Here is a 27,193-nt window from a genome sequence, read left to right as displayed (position 1 = left end):
GGGCTAGCTTTTGCTTCACCCCTTGATCCATATTATAAAGAAACGACGAGGGCACTGATTGAGTCAGCGCACATGCCCATACAAATAACAGCACAACCGAGCCAGCTGTGGCTAATGAACATTTAACGTGGTGGAGTGACAATCTTGTTCGTGAGTTATTGAAAGTCTGCTATGTAACTCGGCCTTACCCACGCCGTGCCATGTAGGGGTCCTCCATCAAAAGATATTATTTTTAAATCGTCAAAACAGTGCATTTTGCAGCTCAATTTTTGGGAAATTGCTAAAAGCTGTTGAATTTACAGGTAGATCAATAGGGGAGTATTTCAGTACTTTGGGTGTAAGTTCACCTGTAATAAACAGGAGCATTTTGTCCAGGCACAAACCAAACGCATGCTGAAATGCCACAGCAATGCCTTATGCCTCAAAGGTCTGGTATTGCCACTTTTGGTACAGTCATGCAACACGACACATGCCAAGTGCAGCCTTAAATGCTTCAGTAATACCATCCAATTCCTAATATGTCTGATTTAGTCTCCATGGAAACAGCCTCATATGATGTGTTTCCATCATATGCCAATGGCAGCCTCAAATGCCCTGGCAATGCCACCTGCCTCATTGCATGGTATGGTAAATAGAACCTCATATCCAGATGATGCCATCATTTACAAGCCGCTGCCTCCGATGCACATGTAAGCCATCTAATGCCTTCAATATCTGGTAGTTACCATAGGTGCAGCCTCATGTCCAGGGGGTGGCATCCTAAGCCAAATTAGGGCAGCCTGACATGCCTCAGTAACCATTGCATCTGCTGATATGTCACTCAGAGGGAAGGTGATCCCCCATAGCCCCCACGGCCTGACTCCACAGAGGGTATTCACCAGCATGCAACACCATCTGCTCATCACCAACCAAAGGGCAACCAGATGAACCCGAGCCCTGTATTGAATCTGGGCCTGGATTTGATTCTTTCTTTTCCTATTCTCATCTCAACCCTTTGCTTTTTGTTGAGGCATCTGGGGTGATGATCTTCATGCACCCTTGCCCCTCCCTCTTTAATGTTGGCCTGAGGGAGCTGGAGCAGGTGCAGATCACTCCAGGGCTGGGGCTGTGGTTCGCTTTTGGTTCGGTGACATTGCTTGGGTCTCAATATGTTAAGAGAGGGCTGTGGCGGAAGTGGGGGCCAAACCCCTCCTTGGTTCTCTTCCAATTTGTGCCTTAGGTGACATCATATAACTTGAATAATCCTGCTATCCTATCCATGTAAAGGTAGGGGGTGGGGTCAGAAAATCACTGATTTCAGCCACCAGCCTTTGTGAAAGATAAAATAATGGTCCAGTTTGGTGGTGAGGGGGCCGGGTGGGAGAATTATACCCTGTGGGCGTTTCAGTTTTAGTGCTCCTAGGTGTTTATTCAGGCCTAACTTGGAAAGGGTGTGCTCCTTCACCAGGCCACACACTGAACTGCGCATGTGCAGTTGGGATGACTCAAAAGAAGTCTTCCCACCGTGCATAAACCGTTTAGCAACCGCGTCCCTGTGTGAAGAAAGGTGCTGTCACACTTGTTGGGAGTGGGCAACTAGCCCACTGGAGATGGTGGGCCACCACCCCACCTGCCCCAGGCAGGCTTGGCCAGGCAGCACCACAAACCACCACAGGGAGCGGCAGTGTTTAGTCTATTGTGAATCCACCAGAGATCTTTAGTTGGAAGCCGGAAGGGTCCCATGAACCCCCCTGGACGACTTTAAGTATGGAGGTAGATGCCGAGAGTGCACCCCTGATGTTGGAGTCCTCTGCCCCCAACCCTTCAAATCCAGACCCTGTGTTCCCTTGACAGTGCACTGAGACTGGCAACTATAGAGTGTTATGCCATGAAACAGTCCCGCTGGCTGCTAAGCTTAGCTACGCCAAGAGTAACCTCAGTGAGGCCTCTCAGGCTGCCTACACCCCTCCCACATGTATGCCTTCCTGATGCCAAGGGCATGCCAGGCGGAGGTTGAGGCCAGATGTTTTGAAAGGGAGGTTGTTTCTAAAAGCCAGAGATCCGATGATGCGCATGGGTGCTGGTATTCCCAGGCCTGGGCGCCATGTTGCTGAAGAGGCCGCATTGCCTGTAAGCAGGAGATCAGCACATAATGGCGGACACCTTCCCGCATAGGTCGCGCATCATCATGCTTGCCTTTGCTCAGGCCCGCGTCGGCAATGGCTTATGTCATGCTGCTTTATGGGATGTCCTCCCCCTGGTCCGTATATCCTCACCGTGGAATGTTGCTTTCCTACAATTAAAGCAGCTGACACTTTAAAAGGTTAAAGGAATTTATTTTGATGGCTGAAATTGCCCTGACTTTCAAAGGACACGCAACAAAACACAGCTAGTGTAACAAAATATCACTAAAGGCTCGTGGAATAGACATGCATGAGCCACTGTGTGGTTTTACCCATGTAAAATGTGTATTTTCCTGGCACGCGCATTAGACTATGCCATTAGCATGTGGCAGGAAGACTGAAGAAGGGGCGACAGCCCCAGAAGAGTCACTAGTAACAGTGCACAGAAATGTTTTGCAATGTCTGTATTGTGCTGGACAACACAGAGAAATGGACTGAAGAATGCTGGGCGCATTTAAAGAAAAAGTACATGCATACTACTGTACAATTCAAACAGATTGGAAACTTGACAATATTATATTACTTAATCAAAAAAATAACTGGCTGGGGAAGAAACACAAGACTCCCCTGACATGTGCTGACGTGGGTTGCAGTCAGGACTCCTTACGAGTTAAGCTGCCCCTTTTTTGTCAGCAACAGAATTACTGCTGTTTTTACCACACCACCGAATTCCGAAATTGACCTTAAATGAAAGATTTTCACCTCCAGCATCATGCTGGTAGTAAATCCTCCATTTTGAGGGCAACAATTGGCAGCATTGCCACAGCGGGATTACTGCTGGTGGTAATTCCACGAAAATTGCCATGCAGTCCTATGAACACCAGAAATGGTGATTTGCACCCTTCTGCCAGCACGTTTAATTCAGTGGTAAGCCCAATGGACCAAGTGGCTGTGACGGTAAATACATTTGGCAGAATTACCACCAAACTCGTAATGAGGCCTCAAACGAGACAGATTTACCTGCATTGAAACCTAAGGTTTATGGGTGCATAGATGCAGTAGGAATTACCAGCAAACTCTAAATGAGGCCCATAATGTGTTTTTCTTTGAGGATTAATCTTGGGTGAATTTATTAGGCTAAACACCAAATGATCAGATTTGCACTGATTTGTCCGGATCAATTTCCAATTTCTAATTTTTTTTGTTGAATATCTTTATTCTTTTTTACTCAAGCAATTATAAATCAATAGCAAACCTACCTTTCTTGTCATGTTACCAGAATGACTAATTACAGCATAGCTACAAACACAGCAAGAGATGCACAACCTCCTTCAAGAGAGGCAATCAGGTTTCTGACCCATCATACGGACAGAAGAGAGCATGATTCAAGGAATTAATTTCAAGAATAATTGACAATAATTAATGTGCCAGCCCAAAAGTATTAGCTCTATCAGTAGCCAGTGGTCAAAGTGGGCAGGAGCGGTTGGGAGCAGTGCTCCTCTACATTTGAAGAATAGGTTTTACTGTTCCTATACTTTTATTTTGAAAAGAAACAGTTCCGGAATGTTAAGTTTTAAAATAAAATGGAGGAAGAAGTTGTAACGTTCACTTGAGTGCACTGCACTGAACATTCCCTTAAACAGAAGGTGTGTTTGGGGGGTTTGGATTGCACGATGGAAGAGGCATGGCGATGGGGTTTGTGGAGAGCCAGGGCAGGTCAGCAGGGAACACAGTTCCACTACTTATTGTTGTACACGTTGATCACTGTCAGTAACTTATGACATGGTGGACCACAGAATAGTTCTGGCAGACTCAACACTAGCCTGAGTAGTGGAGTCAAAGCTCTGCAATTAATATAATGCTTCCTAAATAGCACCAGTGGAAATAGGTCAATACATAGCTAAATTACGCCCCTAATGCAGTATGGATTCCACAAGATTACTCAGCACCACTATGGCTTTTTAATGCACACGGTACATGCCTCCTATGGCCTGCACCAGCATGAAGCAGGTGAAGCCCATAGGCATCCATTCCGAGTGTTGCCTGCCATGCTCGAATGGCAGGCAGCCTTTGTAATTACAGTTAAATCCTCCCCGACATGCTTGCATGTCGGCCAGGGTTTAATTTCATTTGTGAGCGCCACTTAATGGTTACGATTAAAAGTAAACACTAACTGGCAGGCATTCCAGGCAGCGTTTACACACTTTGCATGGCAGAGTGCAAAATTGCAGGGCAAAAGGTGGCGTACACAGGTGTACACTACCTTTTGCCCTGCACATTTGCACTCCAAAGCGCAAATGGCAAAAATTTGGCGGCGGGGAGCGGATTACGTTGAAGTGCAATTGTAATTGATCCGTGCCATGAAATTACACTTGAGAGAAAAATGACATCCTTACTAGGAACCAATCACAACATTAAACTGAAGCAATGTTGATGTGGAGTAACTTAGGCTACTGCAAACTCTTATACATCAAAATACCCAATCACATGATCAAACAAATGCCCTTAGACCAACGCACAGTTGCCAGACTGCATTTCAGCCTAGGAAAAAACACATCACCCCTGATTTTCTGGCAATCCTGCGTGTGACCCAGAAAAGAGGTCGGGACATGGGACCCATGTACTTATCAGAACATGATCTCCCACACTACATCCCTCCCAGATTGCTGAGATAATCAGTTGCTAAACATTTGCAAATCGAGTTTATGAAGAATACATCTATGACAGAAACAACATTTCCTTCATGTTAAAATATCTCTGAGAAAATAGCTCCTAATGAAAAACTTTTGAGGAGGAATAATTGCAGTAGAAAGCAACAAAAGTTGATGAATTCATCACCAACATTTGCCAACTTTAAAAACGCCCAGCACAGTCCTGTGTAGCTACCGTAAATTGAAGCTCTCCCGTGCATCATGTACCCAACATCTTATCCCCTACCATGAATGCTGTCCTCACTCTGTTTCTTACACAGTATGTAAATGGCTTCTTTTGTAGAAGAACCCAGTTCTTGTCAGTTTATGGGAACAGTCAATCACCTCTAGGAAATTCCCAGTCACTATTACTTTGCAGTCAAAGCTGTTGGATAGTTATACAACAAGATTATTTTCACAGTTGGTCATGAAGTCCGAGGGTCAAAATGTCCTCTTCATCATGGATAGGTGGAGTTCAGTGGACAGGGCATTGTCTATGGTTCTATGTCCTTTCATCGACACCTGGTTTTACAATGAGTTTTGAATAGAATCCTCAGAGGGGGGGCATTACCAGTCAAGTAATGCCCCCGGGGCTACGTTAAAGCCCTTGTTTCGCTCAAGCTTGAAACTATCGCCCTGAAGGCATTACCCAACCGTTAATGCCCTCTCTCCTCGTCTTCTATTGCTTAAGTTGATTGGCTCTTACATTAACTGGGCCCACAAAGCAGGCAATGTGCCACATCAATTGCAGATCCACCAGAGGTTCCTACAGCACAGCTTGAACACCTCAATTACCACTCTACTTTGCACATGATGGACAGCATAAGTGGACAATGCGATGTTATAATTGTTTATTGCGACAGCTGCCTCCAAACCATTACATGGGCTATTTTTGACTCCAACACAGTGGAAGCTGTAGTCTGTTCTGTGCTGCAGCCTTTTGAGGAGGCCATCAAACGTGTTAGCTGACACACTGCATCACGCAGTGAGATGCTGCCACTAGTGTACCAACTAGAACTGAGCCCATTCAACACGATACAGGGGCCTTGATTTTCTCAGAAAGATAAATGAGGCATATCTGGTTGGAAGTGCTCTCCAACTTGACTGGAGATCCTTTTATTACCTCAAAGAAAGTTAACATTGAGTACCACCAGGCAGCATTTCTTGACCCATATTTCATGATGAAGTGGCCATGTTTCAGTCACATGCTGTGGGCGAAAGCTCAGAGAACCGAGAATGACGCAAAGATGATATGTGCACAGATACACTGATGTGTCATTGGGAAAAGTCAAGAGCAACGGTGGCTTGAAAAAAAAACAATTCCAATACCACCAAATGAGTCTGGAAAATTGTGTTCTTCCTCCTTACTCTTGGTGCCTACACCACCTGACCTACCTTCCTTGAACACCAGTTTACTATTCTTGTCAGGGTATGTATTGTGTGTGACCTAACTTCAGGAAGCAATGGAGCATTTTACAAGTAATTGGGGGAAGTAAACACTGTTGGAAGCAGAGATCGAAGGGAGCATCGGTGGGGAGGGCAGGCAATTGTCAGCAAGGGATCTACAAGCCACCAGGAGAAGAAACAGAGGAGCAGAACTCCCAGTCTCAGGTGAGTTGGAGAGTGGAGGGTGTGTGGAGACTGGAGAGCCTGTGGGATACACTCCTCACTGAGTTGTTAATCCTCAATGGAGATGGGGCTGCAAGAACATACCGCAGACCCTTAAAAGCTCAAATGGTAGATGCTTGTTTTCTTGACACATCTCCCAGGGGTAGGGCTAATGACCCATTACAGTACTGATTTATTAAGCATTGCATCCGAACATCATGTCTTTTGAGAGTCACAATAGAAACCCTGAGGTGGCACACTGCCAGTTTACAGTCTGGGTGAGTGTTTAATGCTGCCATGTATATTGTGCCTACACAGTGCCTCCTGTCCAACAATTGGCATTCATTAAGATGAGTAGTAACTGCATGTGTGGGAGATTCTGAGAAGGCTCTAGCTTACATCATAAATACCTGCCTGCTATAAATCATGTGAAGACATGCGCGGGTGGGTTGGTTACATCTAATTGTGTATTCAGTGACTGACTGTTCGTGACTGTAATACTACGAAATTCTATTAACATTAATGGGGGACTATTATCGTGTACTGAGTCAATTTTAGAACCAGAGTAATGCAGAGAAAGCCATTTTCCAACAGGGCAGAGAGAATCCTAGAACATGTGTCATAATCCCCCTGCTGTATGAGAGCCCCAAACATTACAGCTTTTCGGGTTCCACCTGCTACGCAATACATCCAACTGCAAATATATCTCTGAGTCCCCCTTAAAAAGCTGCAAGCATGAGGATAGTTCTATAGGTCTGTCTGCTACACAATAGCTGCACCCACAAATATGTATCTGGACGTCTCTGCTATTCAATAACAGCACTGCACATTTTTCTCATGGTTTATCTAACACATGGGGGTTGCTTCCTTTGCATGTTACCATAGAGCCACTGATGGTCCTTCTTCCCCTTGCCCATTTTCCTGGGGATATTTGGGTGATGGGAATGCAAAGGAGCCACCACAGCATGTTTTAATGCATTGTGCGCCAACTCTCCCAGGCAAACCACTAGCCCACAAGGTAGGCAATGTGTGTCTGCATGCTGAAAAAGCTGATCATGATGGTTTCTCCGTATGGTGGCATACCACCTTTTCCATCAGTAGGGTGTGGGGATCCCGAATAGGCCTTATACCTGTGGCCAAAGACACTGCTGCTGATGCCACTGGTTGTAGCTGGGTCTGGGACTGTGTCAATCACTGTACTCAATGTCAAGGTGGGGAAGAACCAACATATTCAGGTGTGCTGGCACATGCAGCCACCACACCACTTCAGAAGGGCACTGTGGAGGATGGCCAGTGGATGCAATTTGGGTGTTAATGTTTGTGTCATACAACAGGCATATGTGGTTACTTATTGAAGTAATGCTCAATGTGAAATGCTCATTCTTCCTGACAAGCTGCATAGACATCTTACACAACTGTGCACATCTCTTCCTGTGTCTTCCCCTCGAGAAGCAGATATTTATGGGTCATTTTAGACAATGCAGAATGGTGGTCAAGGGTCAGACTCTGCGCTCTCTGTCCCCGGAATAGACTGAGGCAACTGCAACAAGAGCGGAATAGGACGAAATATTCATATAAAAATTACTGACCCCACCAAAAGACCTAAAACACACACCACGAAAGTTCTAACTACCAAAAGTTCAGACTTTTTGTGGTATGTGTTTAGGTGTTTTGGTAGGGTCGGTAAGAATTCTTTTTGACTTTAAAGACTGCGGGGGGAGGGGTGTCCCACGCAACACCCCGCTCAATACAGTGAGCGGGGGTTGCAGGGTTTATTGGGAGTCACCAGCAAGCTCTCCGAACAGAACATTAAAAAGAACGGGGGCTGCACAGTATAGTGAGCGGGGTTTGCGGGGGAAACCCCTGCATGTTCTAATGGGAAATGTATGAACATTTTGTGTTTGTGCATTTCCCATGTGAACATTTCCGTCGCGGGAAATGCAGCAACAGTAATGTCACATAGATCCAAAGTAGCATAGCCCAAAGCAGGGGGCCCCACCCAGAGCATGCATTGAGGCACATGCCTTAAAAACATGCATATAATTCAAATAAAAATAGATGTATACAGCGGAAAGGTTGACAAGTGCAGTTACTCACAGCTTGACTTTGGGATCTACGTGATCACTGGGTTGCTGAAATTGTCAAATCTGAAAATTCCGAATTCGAAATGTACGTCGTGCAATAATCACGTAGATCACCCCTGCCCGCTATCCAACGAAACTCCACCCGACCCCTAAATCTTGCCTGTGGCGGTGCACTTACCTGAGGACCTTCCCGTGGCTCTTTGCCTGCGATGTGAGTTTCGCCTCCCCATTAAGGGGCGGAACTTCCGGCAGAGGGTCAGTTTTAAAAAAATGTTTTACTTTCTTTTTCCCCATCCCCCCCGCTTTCCTTTTCAGGGAAGTTGGGGACACCCTTGCAACTCCTGAATTACCATAATGTCGATCAAGGGGAGCGAGGGACAGTCCCGCAACCCCTGCTCCCCTTATTCGACATTATCTGAATTTGAAATTTTTTATAATGCAGATTGTGCATAAAATGCGCATTCGTCATTTTTTTCGAGATTTTGTTCCGAAACGCGACTTTGAGCCAATCATCGTTTCACTGGGCCTTTGAATCGCAAGAGGAACAGTTCTCTGTATTCAGCAGTTGCATGTAGGACTGCTTATGCTGCATACTTGCCAACATTCTGTGACCAAAAAGATGTAGGATTTTTCAAGTTTCAAAAGTATAACTTCGCATAAAAATTACATTAAAGCAAAACACTAAACATACATTGTTGGCACCACTGTCGCAATCTAAAATACACAACCCATCAAACAGCCCAACATGGAAAGATGTTTAAATGTTTTAAAATGTATAATTCTGAATAGTAAGTTAACATCGAATTCAATTGCCTAATTTCAAATAAGGTAATCACACAGAGCTGGTAGGCAACGTTTGCCACTGCACTGTAGCAGCAGCCTGGGCAATACATATTTATTCCTGCAGCACAAGATGAATAACTGAACAACATGGAGACTGATACTCTCTTCAGTCTGATATGCAGATGCTGTGTGATGGGGGTACGCTCTGCCACTTGCCTTCACTGGTGGTTCACCTAAGGCCTGTCCCGGCCAGAGTGCAGGGCAGAGTTGTGTAGCTGTCAGGTCACTCGATTGGTCTGAGCACATCACTCAAAGTAATGCAGTTATTCATTGTACACCAGATGGGGTATTTTTGACGATTTCTCCCTAGAATATGCCGACTTCTGAATTTATGACTGAACCTTTAACAGGGGAATTGAGTACAGTGCCAACTTGCATTTGGGCCGTGAATGACAATGATGTGGGATGTTTGAAAATAGAGCCAGTAAAAATTACATTGAAAGAAGGAATAACGCTACCACGTATTCCGCAGTATAAAATTTCAGTGGAAGGAGAAAAAGGATTGAAAAGTATTGTGATTGATTTGGTAAAATTGGGAATAATTGAAGAGATTACAGGCAGTGTGTTTAACAGCCCCATTCTTCCAGTATATAATAAAGGGGGTAATGAGGTACCGTACCGTTTTATTATTGAACTTCGTGCACTGAACAGAGTGGTAGATCCCCAATTCCCGTTAGTTCCAGACGTCACTACGATCTTGACAATGATCCCTGCATCAGCAGAATATTTTAGTGTTGTAGACTTAAAAAACGCCTTTTTCAGCATTCCAGTACACAAAGAAAGCAGGTATTTATTCGCTTTCACTCTAGGAGGACGATCATTCTCATTCACACGCGTGCCACAAGGTTATACTGAAAGTCCGAGCATATACAGTAGAGCAATGAAGGAACAGCTGGACATGTCAGAATTACAAGCGGACTGTGTATTGTTACAGTACATTCACAATTTATTAATCGCCACTGACACAAAAGAGATATGTAAAAAAGGTACTATTTTACTATTAACCCATCTAGCTGAGCATGGCCATAAAGCAAGCCTAAAGAAATTCCAGTACTGTCAGAAAGAAGTAGCTTATTTGGGTTACTTTCCATTAAAGGAATGGAGAAGATTAACGCCAGAAAGAATAAAGAGCATTTCTGGTATGCCTATTCCAACAACACAGATAGGTGTGAGAGCTATAATAGGCATGGCTTCATATTGTCGTCAGTGGATTATGAATTTCGCTTTGATTGTGAAACCAATGGTGGAACAAACAAAGAAGGATGCTGTGGTGCCTTTGCAGTGGAATGAAGAATGTCAGAAAGCATTTAATTCGCTAAAAACATTTTGAGTTCTGCTCCAGTTTTGGGCACACCGAATTATGAAAAGGTTTTTAGGCTATTTGTGCATGAGTACGAAGGATGCGCGTTGTCTGTCTTAACACAGGAACAAGGTGGAAGAAATAGGCCGTGCGGCTATTTTTCTTCTGTGCTGGAGCCTGTAGCGCGCGCACTACCACGATATTTGCGAGCTGTTGCAGCGGCTGCTGCTTCGGTGAAACAAACAGAAGGAATGGTATTGGGGCACACCTTAATTTTGATGGTGCCACATGCCATGGATGTTCTACTCAATAGAATGCAGACGCAACACCTCATTTCTGCTAGATTGACTAGATATGAAATCATATTGTTCGCGCCCCACATCCAAATTATGAGGTGTAGCGCTTTGAATTCAGCAGAATTAATGCCAATGCCCAAAGGGAAAATTGGTGGGACTGAATTTCCTCCCCATGATTGTTTAATGGTTACTGAGGAAGAAACAAAAGAAAGGGAGAATTGCTTTGAGTGATACACCCCTAAAAGAACCAGAAGGGGATTTGTTTTGTAACGGCTCCTGTTTTAAATTACCTGACGGCACATCAACTGCCGCATACGCTGTCACCACATTAAAAAGCGTTGTGGAGAGTAATAGAATTCCTTACAACTCCGCCCAAGCAGCAGAGATAATTGCCTTAACAAGAGCTTGTGAAATTTCAGAGAACTTGAGTGTAAATATTTATACTGATAGCCAGTACGCCTTTAGCGTAGTCCATAACTTTGGCCGATTATGGGCTGAGTGAGGGTTCTTAACATCGCATGGGGCTAGAATACAACATGGCCCTTTGATTGTGCGATTACTGTCTGCACTTACGTGTCCAAAACATGTGGCAATAAAGAAATGCGAGGCACATAAAAAAGTGACATGTAACGTGGGTAAAGGAAATGCATTTGCAGACAGAATTGCGAAACAGACTGCCACTGATCTGAATACAAAAATGTTGACAGTACAATCGGAGGAAGTGCCCTGTATGATAGAGAATGGAATTGTGACGGTTACAGAAATGCAGGTGGAAGCTACCGCCGACGAAATACAGGGATGGGCCAAGGGCTCTGCAGAATTGGATTTGGAGGGATGTTGGGTAGACAAGAAAAGCGGGAATTGGATGTTGCCAAATGCGTATGTAAACGCAATGGTTAAAATGGCTCACAGTCCCACACACATCTGTGCGAAGAAAATAGTCCAACATTTAGCCACAGTTTGGGAAAATCCCCTGATAAAAAAGAATGCCGAGAGGTTGGCCCAAAATTGCATTACATGCTTACAGCACAATGTGGGATAAGGAACAGTGACTCCAACGGGAAGTTTCGGACCTCCCTCTATGCGATTCGAAGTGATTCACTTTGACTTTATAGAAATGGAAAGGTGCCAAAATTTGAAGTACGTTCTAGTGATCATATGTGCATTTAGTAAATGGGTGGAAGTGTATCCTTTGAAAGATTGCACAGCCATGAGCACGGCGAAAGCAATGCTAAAAGAGTATTTCTCTTGCTTTGGCCTGCCCCATGTCATATGGTCGGACAATGGTCTGCACTTTTTGGCTGCAGTGATATTACAGATTTGTGCAGGATTGCAGATCGATAAGAGGTTCCACAGTTCAAGACATCCGAGTTCGGCCAGTCTTATTGAACGCCATAACGATATACTGGCCCAGGACATGCATTGGAGCCAGGAACCTGGGTGCTAATAAAGAACTTTGAACAGAAAACATCATTAGCACCCAGGTGGCGTGGGCCGTATCAAGTATTGTTAACCACGCAGACAGCACTATGCGTGGATGGATGGAAGGCGTGGATTCATGCTACGCACGCCAAGAAAGTGCCATCACCATTCGACACGTCAACTGATCGAGACAAAGACAAGAAAGCGACAGCAATGGTTCTGGAAATGAAAAATGCCATTGCCAGTCCTCCGCCACGAAAGCTGCCTAATCCTGAAACAAAGCCTGATGAGATTGCCATGAAAGTGGAAGGGCAAAGAGCGCTCCAACGTTGTCCAGCAGACTCTGCATCCCTGCTGGCCGACACCAAACGCATACATCTGTGGAGCCCACCATCTACTGTTGTGCCACAGCCTGCATTGTCGCCCGGGCACCCATCATCATCTGCCACTGTGCCCCAGGCTGACTCGGAGCTTGAAACCGGAAGTGCATCCACACTGTTCATTGATCACACAGTACCAGGAGCAAATCGGTACAACCTGTGGAGCAGAAAGAAGAAGTGATCACATTATCATCTCTTTGTTGCCTCTGTTTCCTATTTTCGGATGAAGTGGGAACCGGAGGCCTAGAAGAGGGTGGCGTAAGAGTTGTGCAAGTTAGACAGCTCACGAAATGCAACTCCTCAGTGTTAAGTCCATGTGTCAGGAACCCGAGCAAACAAGTGGGGTGCACGTGGCACAAAGGTCGCTGATCTGAAACTCTAGAGAAATGTGCAAATGCACAGAGGCCTTGCCGAAATGAAAATGCAACCAAGGCAGGTAGCAACTGACATAAAAGATTGTAAACATTAATTGAACTGTTTCAACATCCGGAGAAGCACAAGAACAAAATATATTTGTGACGAATACAACGGAAGAAGAAGGACAAGAGAAGAATGTCGGAATCAGTGAATGCCCCCTCCTGCACCAAAGCTGACAACGAATTGTACGTAGTACATAGAAAGCCAGCTATTGATTTCTGCATGCTATGCCTCTCTATGCGGCCTATATTATGGCAAATGGAACAAAAAGTGAAACATAATGTACGGATGAGGCGTTTGGCATACGGCCAAGAGGAGGGTTTGTCAGTCCAGAAAATCTAGACATCCCTGGGTGGAAGGAAATGCATGATAAGTGGTTGGCTGAGGACAACCTCCTCATTCAAAGTGTTAAGGATACATGCTCATTAGTTATTACGTAGCTATTGGCCCAGCTAGAGCGCAGCCATTTTAAGATGACTAGAATCGCCATTTTGTTTTCTCTCTGTTCTCTTTAACGTTGCCTCTTTCCCTCATGTAAAACTGCTTTGCTGTAGATATTATTTCGCTTCAATGGTCCAAGGCTACGAAAACATGTTGAAACATTATACTGGAGAGCCAGACAGAAATGCCTGATTCCCTCCCTCATATATCCTTGAAGAAAGGGAGCAAGGCATTTAATCAGTACATAAATGCCAGCTTGTCTCTTGAAAGAATAGCAATGTACGAAACTAGCATTTAAAGAGTTGAATTATGTTCTTCTTTACGGCCCCCCTTCCTAAGCCCAGTGAGGCCGTGGAGAGCGGGCTGACCTCCAGAGCGAGAATCGAAACTTAGAGATTGGGAGGCCTGGTATGCGCCAGTCTCCTACGCACAGCTTGCCTATGAGAAACAGAAACGCTGTGTTCTCGCAAACAAAGAATGATGTCTGTAAAACTGGAGATTGCAACCTGTTACTAAATATAGTGGTCTAAGGTGTCATATTTGTCACACTGGTCAATCATCGCCTCTAATTTAAAGGGAAATGAATTGGGGGCGGCATCAAATGTGTCATACTGTGTCATTGCTGATTGTAAGGTGCTCCTTTTGTATATATGTAACTGATGTAAGTCGCTCATTTGCTTGCGTCCCCTGAGGTCTGTTTAGACACACGTCGCGGGGCGTGAGACCACTTGGCCAATTGGGACTATTTTGTATTGCAATCAACCCTAGATATTGGGAACGGAACCTCGTGTTTGGCGTATCTATTCGTTTGTGGTGACTTTGCCTTGTTTCCACATTCGAGGGTCCCTCAGGGGCCCCTTCAAGATGGCGCCCGAATAGGGACCCTCCCCCACTTGTTCCATCGTGTACGTTGTGACATAAGGAAGGCGGAAGAACGGCGAGGACGGGAGCGATCGAGCCGGGATCGAGAGGTGTACGGGGTGCCCCTGCGAAAGCGATGAGAGACTTCTTTGCAGATCTGCGCACTGCTGATCCCTGATCGATGCCACTGGCCAGCGAACAAGGAGGCGAGGGTCCCGAAAATGAGGCAGAGCCGAGATACGCAGACACAACGTCATTGGTTGCGTCAGTATACGGACGAATTGTGTCTTGAAGAAGACACATTGATTGATCAGGTGAGTCGTGGCCCGATTCGTAAGTAATCCTGATATTGGTTGAGAGTTGATTTTGCAAAATCAAACACCCAGAGTAAGTTTGATTAGCCAAGGGTAAGGTTAAAACATGCCTGGGGTATTGTCTACCTTAGCAGGATTTTTCCGCTGCGGTGAACAATCTTTGGAAACTGGCCAGGAAGCACCTCCGGGAGGAACGCCGGCTTATGAGATGTACATAAAGTATGGTATGGGAGCGATAATGTTGTGTGAGACTTGGCATAAGCAAACCAGAAAACAGGCAGACCTTCAGTGGCCGAGCCATGGGAGTTTTGAGATGGGACGTATAGATAACCTGGAAAAGGTGTTGATAAGTAAAAGAGCACACCCTGGGGCACTAGACATCCTTAGGGACTGGAGGAGGGAAGCAATGCTCAGATTTAGAAGTAGAGAGGAGCATGCGCGCAGGCATAAGTCAAAGACGGAGAACGCTGAGGAGAAGGAGGAGGAGCAGTGGAGTAATAGCTTGCGAAAGGCAAGACGGCGCGATGAATTAAACATAGAAAAAATATATCCACAAAGAGAGCTACACACGTCAGACGAATTAATAAACAAAATTTTGACTGAAACAAAGCAGGGTCCGAGAAGTGGAACCAAACAGAATACGTCAGTAGCTGTCACTCAAACCCCTCCCGTTGCTCAGCCGCTCCCAACGCCAGCACAGCCACAGGCTGAATCAGACATTGCACTGTCCACTAGCCAGCCAGCCCCGAGTGTTTTGCAACTACCACAACCCCAACAGACATATCCCACTCTCACTGCCCCCCTCCCCACCTTCCGATCAAGAAGGTGCCACTGTTCCGAACGCCCCTCTCATGAGTGGAATCGAGCAGAATGAATGTATGAGAGTAACTCGCAGCGCGATCAGCAAGTAGAGAAAGCGCAAGCTGCAAGAACAGGCGGAAATGTATATAGACAACAATGATGAGGCATCCACGCTAGCATCGCTGTATGACTTCAGAAGGAACAATGAAATACAGGTATTGTTGGAAGGCATGGGGGAATATTTGTCAAGACAATGGAAAAAGTTAATTGGAAAGTTACCACCGCAACAACTGTTGGATTTGAATGCATTAGCCCGTTATAGAGGAAGGAATGAGGAGATAGAAGAGCATGTGAAGCGACTGTTTGAGATAAAGAATGAACTGGATGAAGAATATTCTGAAGTGTTTGCCACACCGGGGAATAGGAGAAAGAATATTGAGAGGGGTGGACAGCAGCGATTCTCGTCGCCAGCAGCGCAAACTAGTGTGGAGCTGAAGGCGTGCATGCGGGAGGCACAAAAATGAATTTCAGATCCCAGTATTCCCATAATGGAAATAAATGGAATATTTGATGAATACACTTTAGCAATGAAGAGGAGAGCATTACAAACAATGGTAGAATATTTGACAGCTAAAGATAGAAACGAGAAAAAGGTGAGCCCCCCTGAAGTATTGGCGGTGTATAAGAGAGCGATGGAACGGGGGACAGGAGAAACAGCCTTATCCCTTGACCTGGGAATATTGTTACATAAAAGGGAACGGGTAGGATTAGTGAGTGAAGTACCCCCTACTTTTGTACCGAAGGTCGAGACTCCCGCAGTAGGCGATATGCCGGCATTGGTAATCCCAGCGCATTACGCAGTTCAATTTGTGCATGTTCCCTTCTCTAGACAGGAAGTGAATAATATAAAACAGACAATCTCTGACATACGAAAAAATCCATCGGGTTTTTATAAAGAAGTAGAGTCTTTATTGAAATCAGCGGTGCTCACAATGAATGATATAGACTTAATATTCCCTGTGATTTTGCCAGCATAGATATGGAAACAAATAAAAAAGGTGGATGATGAGACGGCCTATGGCGCCACGTGGGCGAATTTAATACTGGAGGATAGAAATAAATCAGTGGGTGCAGAGCCAGGGGCGAATATGTTAGCACTACCAGCACGAATAATACATAAGTTAAAAGAATTGGTCCCGGAGAAAAGAATTCAATGGGACAAGATGACACTGTGTGTGCAAGGAAAAGATGAGGTGGCCACAGATTATTTTAACAGATTTGAAGAAGTATTTACAGATTTTAGTGGACAGGATGTGAGTACAGAAGCAGGGAAAAGGTTATTTGTGGATAAATATGTGAGGGGATTAATACTTCCAATTCAAAATTTGATAATGACATCAGAAAGTGCATGGCAAGCAAAAACGCTAGGAGAAGTATTACACATGGCTCAATATTATGAAAACAGGGTAAATACTGAAAAGGAAAGAGAAGCAAAGGATAGAGCAAACTTGAAAACGTGGGTATTACTTCAGCAGGTAGCAGGACACAACAGGGGAATGGGAAATACACAGAACAGGGGAAATTTGAATACATATGGAGGGCCTTTGGGATTAAACCAATGTGCATATTGCAGGGAGAAAGGACACTGGCAGGCAAAATGCCCGCACTTACAAAATAGAGGCAGTTATGGTCAGAGAAGGCCTCATAGAGGCCACGGGGGAACAAATGGTCATAACAGAAATAATATGCAGCAGCATCAGAATGAACAAGGGAATGGAGCACAAAATCAAGGCCAGGCTCCGAATCAAAATCAGAGTCAAAATCAGCAGGGTGCACAAATGGGAAATAGAGGGAGAGGGGGGAACATTTTTGACACACAGACAGGTGCATACTGTAACAACAGTGGTGATTACACATCGGATGATGTATTGTTACCCCAATAGGACAGCCCAGGACAGGGGTCGGAACCAGTGTCTATTCCCGTGAATCAGAAAGGACCCTACGTAGAGATGAAGATCGGGAATGAAGAGCATAGATTCCTTGTAAATACGGGGGCACAGAAGTGCTCGATAGATCATCACTTGGTTCCAGGCATACCTCTGTCAGGGCGACAAAATATTTCAGTAGGGTTCGCAGGTGCCCCAGTAATAAACCCAGAGTCTAAACCAGTAGCAGTGACAATAGGGCCTTTTACTGAACATTGTCCATTCCTCTTGACAGAGCATTGTGGAGAAAATCTTTTAGGATTAAACTTATTGAAAAAACTGAGTGCAGTTATTCATTGTACATCAGATGGGGTATTTTTGACGATTTCTCCCCAGAATATGCCGACTTCTGAATTTATGACGGAACCTTTAACAGGGGAATTTAGTACAGTGCCAACTTGCATTTGGCCTTGAATGACAATGATGTGGGATGTTTGAAAATAGAGCCAGTAAAAATTACATTGAAAGAAGGAATAACGCTACCACGTATTCCGCAGTATAAAATTTCAGTGGAAGAAGAAAAAGGATTGAAAAGTATTGTGATTGATTTGGTAAAATTGGGAGTGATTGAAGAGATTACAGGCAGTGTGTGTAACAGCCCCATTCTTCCAGTATATAAGAAAGGGGATAATGAGGTACTGTACCGTTTTATTATTGATCTCCGTGCACTGAACAGAGTGGTAGATCCCCAATTCCTGTTAGTGCCAGACGTCACTACGATCTTGACAATGATCCCTGCATCAGCAGAATATTTTATTGTTGTAGACTTAGAAAACACCTTTTTCAGCATTCCAGTACACAAAGAAGGCAGGTATTTATTCGCTTTCACTCTTGGAGGACGATCATTCACATTTACACGCGTGCCACAAGGATATACTGAAAGTCCGAGCATATACAGTAGAGCATTGAAGGAACAGCTGGACATGTTAGAATTACCAGCAGACTGTGTATTGTTACAGTACGTTGACGATTTATTAATCGCCGATGACACAGAAGAGATATGTAAATAAGGTACTATTTTACTATTAACCCATCTAGCTGAGCATTGACATATAGCAAGCCTAAAGAAATTCCAGTACTGTCAAAAAGAAGTAGCTTATTTGGGTTACTTACTATCAAAGGAAGGGAGAAGATTAACGCCAGAAAGAATAAAGAGCATTTCTGGTATGCCTATTCCAACAACACAGAAAGGTGTGAGAGCTATAATAGGCATGGCTTCATATTGTCGCCAGTGGATTATGAATTTCGCTTTGATTGTGAAACCAATGGTGGAACAAACAAAGAAGGATGCTGTGGTGCCTTTGCAGTGGAATGAAGAATGTCAGAAAGCATTTATTTCGCTAAAAAACATTTTGAGTTCTGCTCCAGTTTTGGGCACACCGAATTATGAAAAGGTTTTTAGGCTATTTGTGCATGAGAACGAAGGATGCGCGTTGTCTGTCTTAACACAGGAACAAGGTGGAAGAAATAGGCCATGCGGCTATTTTTCTTCTGCGCAAGACCATGTAGCGCGCGCACTACCATGATGTTTGCCGAGCTGTTGCAGCGGCTGCTTCGTCGGTGAAACAAACAGAAGGAATGGTATTGGGGCACACCTTAATTCTGATGGTGCCACATGCCATAGATGTTCTACTCAATAGAACGCAGACGCAACACCTCACCTCTGCTAGATTGACTAGATATGAAATCATATTGTTCGCGCCCCACATCCAAATTATGAGGTGTAGCGCTTTGAATCCAGCAGAATTAATGCCAATGCCAGAAGGGAAAATTGGTGGGACTGAATTGCCTCCCCATGATTGTTTAATGGTTACTGAGGAAGAAACAAAAGAAAGGGAGAATTGATTTGAGTGATACACCCCTAAAAGAACCAGAAGGGGATTTGTTTTGTGACGGCTCCTGTTTTAAATTACCTGACGGCAAATCAACTGCCGCATACGCTGTCACCACATTAAAAAGCGTTGTAGAGAGTAATAGAATTCCTTACAACTCCGCCCAAGCAGCAGAGATAATTGCCTTAACAAGATCTTGTGAAATTTCAGAGAACTTGAGTGTAAATATTTATACTGATAGCCAGTACGCCTTTAGTGTAGTCCATGACTTTGGCCGACTGTGGGCCGAGAGAGGGTTCTTAACATCGCATGGGGCTAGAATACAACATGGCCCTTTGATTGTGCGATTACTGTCTGCACTTACGTGTCCAAAACACGTGACAATAATGAAATGCGAGGCACATAAAAAAGTGACATGTAACATGGGTAAAGGAAACACATTTGCAGACAGAATTGCGAAACAGACTGCCACTGATCTGAATACAAAAATGTTGACAGTACAATCGGAGGAAGTGCCCTGTATGATAGAGAATGGAATTGTGACAGTTAAAGAAATGCAGGCGGAAGCTACCGCCGACGAAATACAGGGATGGGCCAAGGGCTCTGCAGAATTGGATTTGGAGGGATGTTGGGTGGACAAGAAAAGCGGGAATTGGATGTTGCCAAATACGTATGTAAACGCAATGCTTACAATGGCTCACAGTCCCACAAACATCTGTGCGAAGAAAATAGTCCAACATTTAGCCACAGTTTGGGAAAATCCCCTGATAAAAAAGAATGCTGAGAGGTTGGTCCAAAATTGCATTACGTGCTTACAGCACAATGTGGGAAAAGGAACAGTGACTCCAACAGGAAGTTTCGGACCTCCCTCTATGCCATTCGAAGTGATTCACTTTGACTTTATAGAAATGGAAGGTTGCCAAAATTTGAAGTACGTTCTAGTGATCATATGTGCATTTAGTAAATGGGTGGAAGCGTATCCTTTGAAAGATTGCACAGCCATGAGCACGGCAAAAGTAATGCTAAAAGAGTATTTCTCTCGCTTTGGTCTGCCTCGTGTCATATGGTTGGACAATGGTTCGCACTTTGTGGCTGCAATGATATTACAGATTTGTGCAGGATTGTAGATCGATAAGAGGTTCCACAGTTCAAGACATCCGAGTTCAGCCGGTCTTATTGAACGCCATAACGGAATTCTGAAGTCCAAGATCAGTAAGATCTGTGCGGGCAGCAAATTGAGTTGGGTAGATGCATTGCCAATAGCGTTACTATGCATGCGAACGTCAGTGCAGGCCAGAACTGGGCTCTCCCCTTATGAGATCATAATTGGGAGATCGGCGAATGTATGGTGCGCACCTCAGCCGAGGAAAATGAATGAGGTTGAATACCCTGTACTCAGCATTTATTGTAATTTGTTAGTAAAAAAAACTACGTTTGATTCATCAGCAGGTGCAGGAGGCATTACCAGAACGATATACTGGCCCAGGACATGCATTGGAGCCAGGAACCTGGGTGCTAATAAAGAACTTCAAACAGAAAACATCATTAGCACCCAGGTGGCGTGGGCCGTATCAAGTATTGTTAACCACGCAGACAGCACTATGTGTGGATGGACGGAAGGCATGGATTCATGCTACGCACGCCAAGAAAGTGCCATCACCATTCGACACGTCAACTGATCAAGAAAAAGACAAGAAAGAGACATCAATGGTTCTGGAAACGAAAAATGCCATTGCCAGTCCTCCACCACGAAAGCTGCCTAATCCTGAAACAAAGCCTGATGAGATTGCCATAAAAGTGGAAGGGCAAAGAGTGCTCCAAACATTGTCCAGCAGACTCTACATCCCTGCTGGCCAACACCAAACGCATACATCTGTGGTGCCCACCATCTACTGTTGTGCCACAGCCTGCATTGTCACCCGGGCACCCATCATCATCTGCCACTGTGCCCCAGGCTGACTCGGAGCTTGAAAACGGAAGTGCATCCACACTGTTCATTGATCACACGGTACCAGGAGCAAATCGATACAACCTGCGGAGCAGAAAGAAGGTGTGATCACATTTTCATCTCTTTGTTGCCTCTGTTTCCTATTTTCGGATGAAGTGGGAACCGGGGGCCTAGAGGAGGGTGGCGTAAGAGTTGTGCAAGTTAGACAGCTCACGAAACGCAACTCCCCGGTGTTAAGTCCATGTGTCAGGAACCCGAGCGAACTAGCGGGGGGCACGTGGCACAAAGGTCGCTGCTCTGAAACTCTAGAGCAATGTGCAAATGCACAGAGGCCTTGCCAAAATGAAAAAGCAACCAAGGCAGGTAGCAACTGACATAAAAGATTGTAAACATTAATTGAACTGTTTCAACATCCGGAGAAGCACAAGAACAAAAGATATTTGCGACGAATAAAACGGAAGAAGAAGGACGAGAGAAGAATGTCGGAATCAATGAATGCCCCCTCCTGCACCAAAGCTGACAACAAATTGAACATAGTACATAGGAAGACAGCTATTGATTTCTGCATGCTATGCCTCTCTATGCGGCCTATATTATGGCAAATGGAACAAAAAGTGAAACATAATGTACGGATGAGGCGTTTGGCATACGGCCAAGAAGAGGGTTTGTCAGTCCAGAAAATCTAGACATCCCTGGGTGGAAGGAAATGCATGATAATTGGTTGGTTGAGGACCAACCGCCTCATTCAAAGTGTTAAGAATACATGCTCATTAGTTATTACGTAGCTATTGGCCCAGCTAGAGTGCGGCCATTTTAAGATGACTAGAATCGCCATTTTGTTTTCTCTCTGTTCTCTTTAACATTGCCTCTTTGCCTCATGTAAAACTGCTTTGCTGTAGATATTATTTCGCTTCAATGGTCCAAGGCTACAAAAACATGTTGAAACATTATACTGGAGAGCCAGACAGAAATGCCCGATTCCCTCCCTCATATATCCTTGAAGACAGGGAGCAAGGCATTTAATCAGTACAGAAATGCCAGCGAGTCTCTTGAAAGAATAGCAATGTACAAAACTAGCATTTAAAGAGTTGAATTATGTTCTTCTTTACGGCCCCCCTTCCTAAGCGCAGTGAGGCCCTGGAGAGCGGGCTGATCTCCAGAGCGAGAATCGAAACTTAGAGATTGGGAGGCCTGGTATGCGCCAGTCTCCTACGCACAGCTTGCCTATGAGAAACAGAAACGCTGTGTTCTCGCAAACAAAGAATGATGTCTGTAAAACTGGAGATTACAACCTGTTACTAAATATGGTGGTCTAAGGTGTCATATTTGTCACACTGGTCAAACATTGCCTCTAATTCAAAGGTAAATGAATTGGGGGTGGCATCAAATGTGTCATACTGTGTCATTGCTGATTGTAAGGTGCTCCTTTTGTACATATGTAACTGATGTACGTTGCTCTTTTGCTTGCGTCCCCTGAGGTCTGTTTAGACACACGTCGTGAGGGGTGAGACCACTTGGCCAATTGGGACTATTTTGTATTGCAATAAACCCTAGATTTTGGGAACAGAACCGCGTGTTTGGCGTATCTATTCGTGTGTGGTGACTTTGCCTTGTTTCCACATTCGAGGGTCCCTCAGGGGCCCCTTCAATATCACATAGATCCAATGTAGCATAGCTCAAAGCAGGGGCCCCACCCAGAGCACGCATTGAGGCACATGCCTTAAAAACATACTTATAATTCAAATAAATATAGATGTATACAGCGGAAAGGTCGACAAGTGCAGTTACTCACAGCTTCACTTTGGGATCTACGCGATCACTGGGTTGCTGAAATTGCCAAATCCGAAAATTCCAAATTCGAAATGTACGTCGTGCAATAATCACGTAGATCTCCCCCGCCCGCTATCCACCTACACTCCACCCGACCCCTAAATCTTACCTCTGGCTGTGCACTTACCTGAGGACCTTCCCGTGGCTCTTTGCCTGCGATGTGAGTTTCGCCTCCCCATTAAGGGGCAGAACTTCCGGCAGAGGGTCAGTTTTAAAAAAATGTTTTACTTTCTTTTTCCCCATCCCCCCCGCTTTCCTTTTCAGGGAAGTGGGGGACACCCTTGCAACTCCTGAATTACCATAATGTCGATCAAGGGGAGCGAGGGACAGTCCCGCAACCCCTGCTCTCCTTATTCAACATTATCTGAATTTGACATTTTTTATAATGCAGATTGTGCATAAAATGCACATTCAACATTTTTTTCGAGATTTTGTTCCGATACGCGACTTTGAGCCAGTCATTGTTTCACTGGGCCTTTGAATCGCAAGAGGAACAGTTCTCTGTATTCAGCATTTGCATGTAGGACTGCTTATGCTGCATACTTGCCAACATTCTGTGACCAAAAAGATGTAGGATTTTTCAAGTTTCAAAAGTATAACTTCGCATAAAAATGACATTACAGGAAAATACTAAACATACATTGCTGGCACCATTGTCGCAATCTAAAATAAACAACCCATCAAACAGCCCAACATGGAAAGATGTTTAAATGTTTTAAAATGTATAATTCTGAATAGTAAGTTAACATTAAATTCAATTGCCTAATTTCACATAAGGTAATCACACAGAGCTGGTAGGCAAGGTTTGCCACTGCACTGTAGCAGCAGCCTGGGCAATACATATTTATTCCTGCAGCACAAGATGAATAACTGAACAACATGGACACTGATACCCTCCTCAGTCTGATATGCAGATGCTGTGTGATGGGGGTACGCTCTGCCACTTGCCTTCACTGGTGGTTCACCTAAGGCCTGTCCCGGCCAGAGTGCAGGGCAGAGTTGTGTAGCTGTCAGGTCACTTGATTGGTCTGAGCACATCACTCAAAGTAATCACCCGTCCACCACACAAACAGGTGAATGTGTTGCATGCTTTGTCCTGGGCCGGTCTCAAGTAGCTTGCCTTAGAGTCACATAAATTACCTGCCCTTGTAAAAAGCTGTAGGATCTGTCACCCAAACCTGTAGGCGGTAGGACTGATTAAAAAGCAGTAGCCTACTGCCTAAATCAGTAGGGTTGGCTAGTATGATGCTGTAACACTAAGAGATTTAAAAACCCTTTGGGGCAAGGAATATGCAGCAGAAAGTGTGGCAAGTGCAGTCACTTGCAGCTTGACTTTGAGCCAGTCTTCGTTTCACTGGGCATTTGGATTGCACATTTCTCTGTATTCAGCAGTTGCCTCTAGGAACTCTTATATTGTAACACCAAGAGATTTCAAATCCCTTTGGGGCACAGAACATGCAGCTGAAAGTGCAGTCGCTCGCAGCTTGACTTTGAACCTGTGTTAATTTCATTGGGCATTTGGATCCTAAGAGGAACGTTTCTCTGTATTCAACAGTTGCCTGTAGCACCTTTTTACGCTGCAACACTAAGGGATTTCAAACACCCTTCGAGGCACAGAATGCACAGCGGAAAGGGCGGCAAATGCACTTGCTCGCGGTCTGTTGCAGAAAGGAGCAGCGGCATACTGGAAACAACCAACCTTTACTGCCATGATCTCATTGCTGAATCGAGCTGATCCTGGTGAGCGACATTTCCACCATATAGTTTAATACATATCCTCAATTAAACACATTTTGCATGAGCATACGAACTGGTACCTGTGATCATCAGACTCTTTATGTGATGGATCACCTACCCCAATGGTGGGGGGTTCTTGTAATACACACTTACAAAGTATAACTTTGATGACTGAGGAGGGCCTTGAGTGAGAGGGTCCTCATACATCCAAAAAAAATGGAAAAATTGCTAACATTTTTACCAAAACGATTCCCAATAACAATGACAAACCATTAATGGAGGCTACAAGTGTAATTGATGGCAGTGAGCCTACAAAGGAATTATTTGCCTCTTTTGACTCCTTGTCTCTTCGGCTGCCCTTGAGGAAGACAATGGGCCTCATTATAAGTTTGCCGGTTGGGGAACTACGGTACCGGTAAGGTTGCCGGTACCGTAGTTCCCGGACCGGCAAACTACGAGTTGTGCTCGCAGGTGCCTTTCATTCCGCCAGGTCTGACCTGGCGGGCAGAAAGGCAGCTGCGAGCACAGCATGTCGGATGCACCGCTGAATGTCTTAGCTCACTCAAGGGACACTGCAGAGAAAGTACATGAGCATGTTGAGAGGGTTTTTGAGTTTAAGAGGGAGTTAGATCGGTTACAGGATGGCGATATGGATGGCGATAGATTGGACGCTTCGTATGTGCAGAAGTGATTTCTTCCTCCTTGTAAACCAATGAGTGAAGAAACGCGTTTTTGCTCAAGGGACGCGCTTAGATGGATTTTGGATGTTTCAATTTCTCCCATTGAAGTATGTGACACGTTTAGTCAGTATACTCCGACAATGCAAAGGAAAGTGTTACAGGTAAAGGTAGAGTATCTACAGGATGAGTTTATGAAGAAAAAGATTTTTTGACCCGCAGATTTGATGGTCATTTATAAGATAGTGTTTTCGCCTGATACTGCTTTGACTACTTTCTCGCTAGATTTAGCTTTGTTGCTTAATGAACGTTCAGAATTGCCTACTTCTCAATTGCCGATGAGGGAAGTTCCTCTGACATTTGTTCCTAAAGTAGAAATTCCAGCTAATGCTGCAACAGGCGCAGCTGAACTAGTATTGAAGCTCATTATGTCTCACAGTTTGTTCATGTCCCATTTTCGAGACAGGAAGTGAATACCACTAGACAGACACTTCCAGATATTAGGAAAAATACAACAGGATTTTATAAAGAAATAGAATCTGTCTTGCATTCGTCAGTTTTCACGCTGGGTAATATAGACTTGTTCCCTGTGATCCTACCTGCTGATTTATGGAAACAGATTAGGACTATAGATGATCTGGCAGGACTGGGTGACACATGGGTTAACTTGGTACGGATAGATGAGAAAGGAATGCCTGTGAGAAACCGCCACAGGTGATATTGACACTGCGAGGCAGAATAGTGACAAAATTGAAGACTTTGGTTCCAGAGAGAAGAATTGTTTGGATCCAGGGGAAATCTGAGGGCACTACCGAATTTTTTTAATCGGTTCGAACAAGTGTTTTCAGATTTCAGCAGTCAGGATTTAACTACTGAGTCAGGGAAAAGGCTGCTTCTGGACAAATGTGTGCATGGATTGTTGCGTGATGTCCAATAACAAATTATAAATTCTGAAAGTGCCTGGCAAGCAAAATCGCAGTCTGAAGTATTACACATGGCTAAGTATTATGCAAATAGGGTCAATAATGAAAATGAGAGGATAGAAAAGAAGAAGGGAGACTTGAAGGCAAAAGTATTGTTGCAGCAAATAGTAAGAGGGACTAGAGGTGGGAATACGCAGTTTAGTGGACAGTTTGCCCCACAGAGTAATGCACAAATGGGTCCTGTCACATGAACCAATGTGCTTATTGCAGACAAGAAGGTCATTGGCAAGCACAATGCCCGATCCGTCAGCAGAGATTGAATAACAAATATGGTACCATGGGTAGATAACCCATAGGCCGACCTGGGATAGGGGGTCCTGGTAGAAGTCAGTTCGCTCAGAACCAACAGCCATATTCACAGGATAGTCAACAGCATATTGTTGATAATAGGAGCATTTTTGATAATACTTTGACTGACTATCTTTCTGAGGACCTTGCATCTAATGATGTACTGTTCCGCTAGGACAGGCCGAAGCAGAGTCTGGAACCAGTACCTATTCCCGTCGATCAGAAAGGGCCGTACGTAGAAATGAAAGTGGGGAATAGGAAGCATCTATTTTTGATAGATACAGGAGCACAGAAGTGTTCCGTTGATCAATCGCGGGTTCCACATATTCCACTGTCAGGGCAGCACAACATTTC

This window comes from Ambystoma mexicanum, chromosome 6q, assembly GCF_040938575.1.
Source record: "Ambystoma mexicanum isolate Mex_15411 chromosome 6q, UKY_AmexF1_1, whole genome shotgun sequence".
NCBI classification, from domain to species: domain Eukaryota; kingdom Metazoa; phylum Chordata; class Amphibia; order Caudata; family Ambystomatidae; genus Ambystoma; species Ambystoma mexicanum.
Note: the sequence above shows the minus strand (reverse complement) of the source record.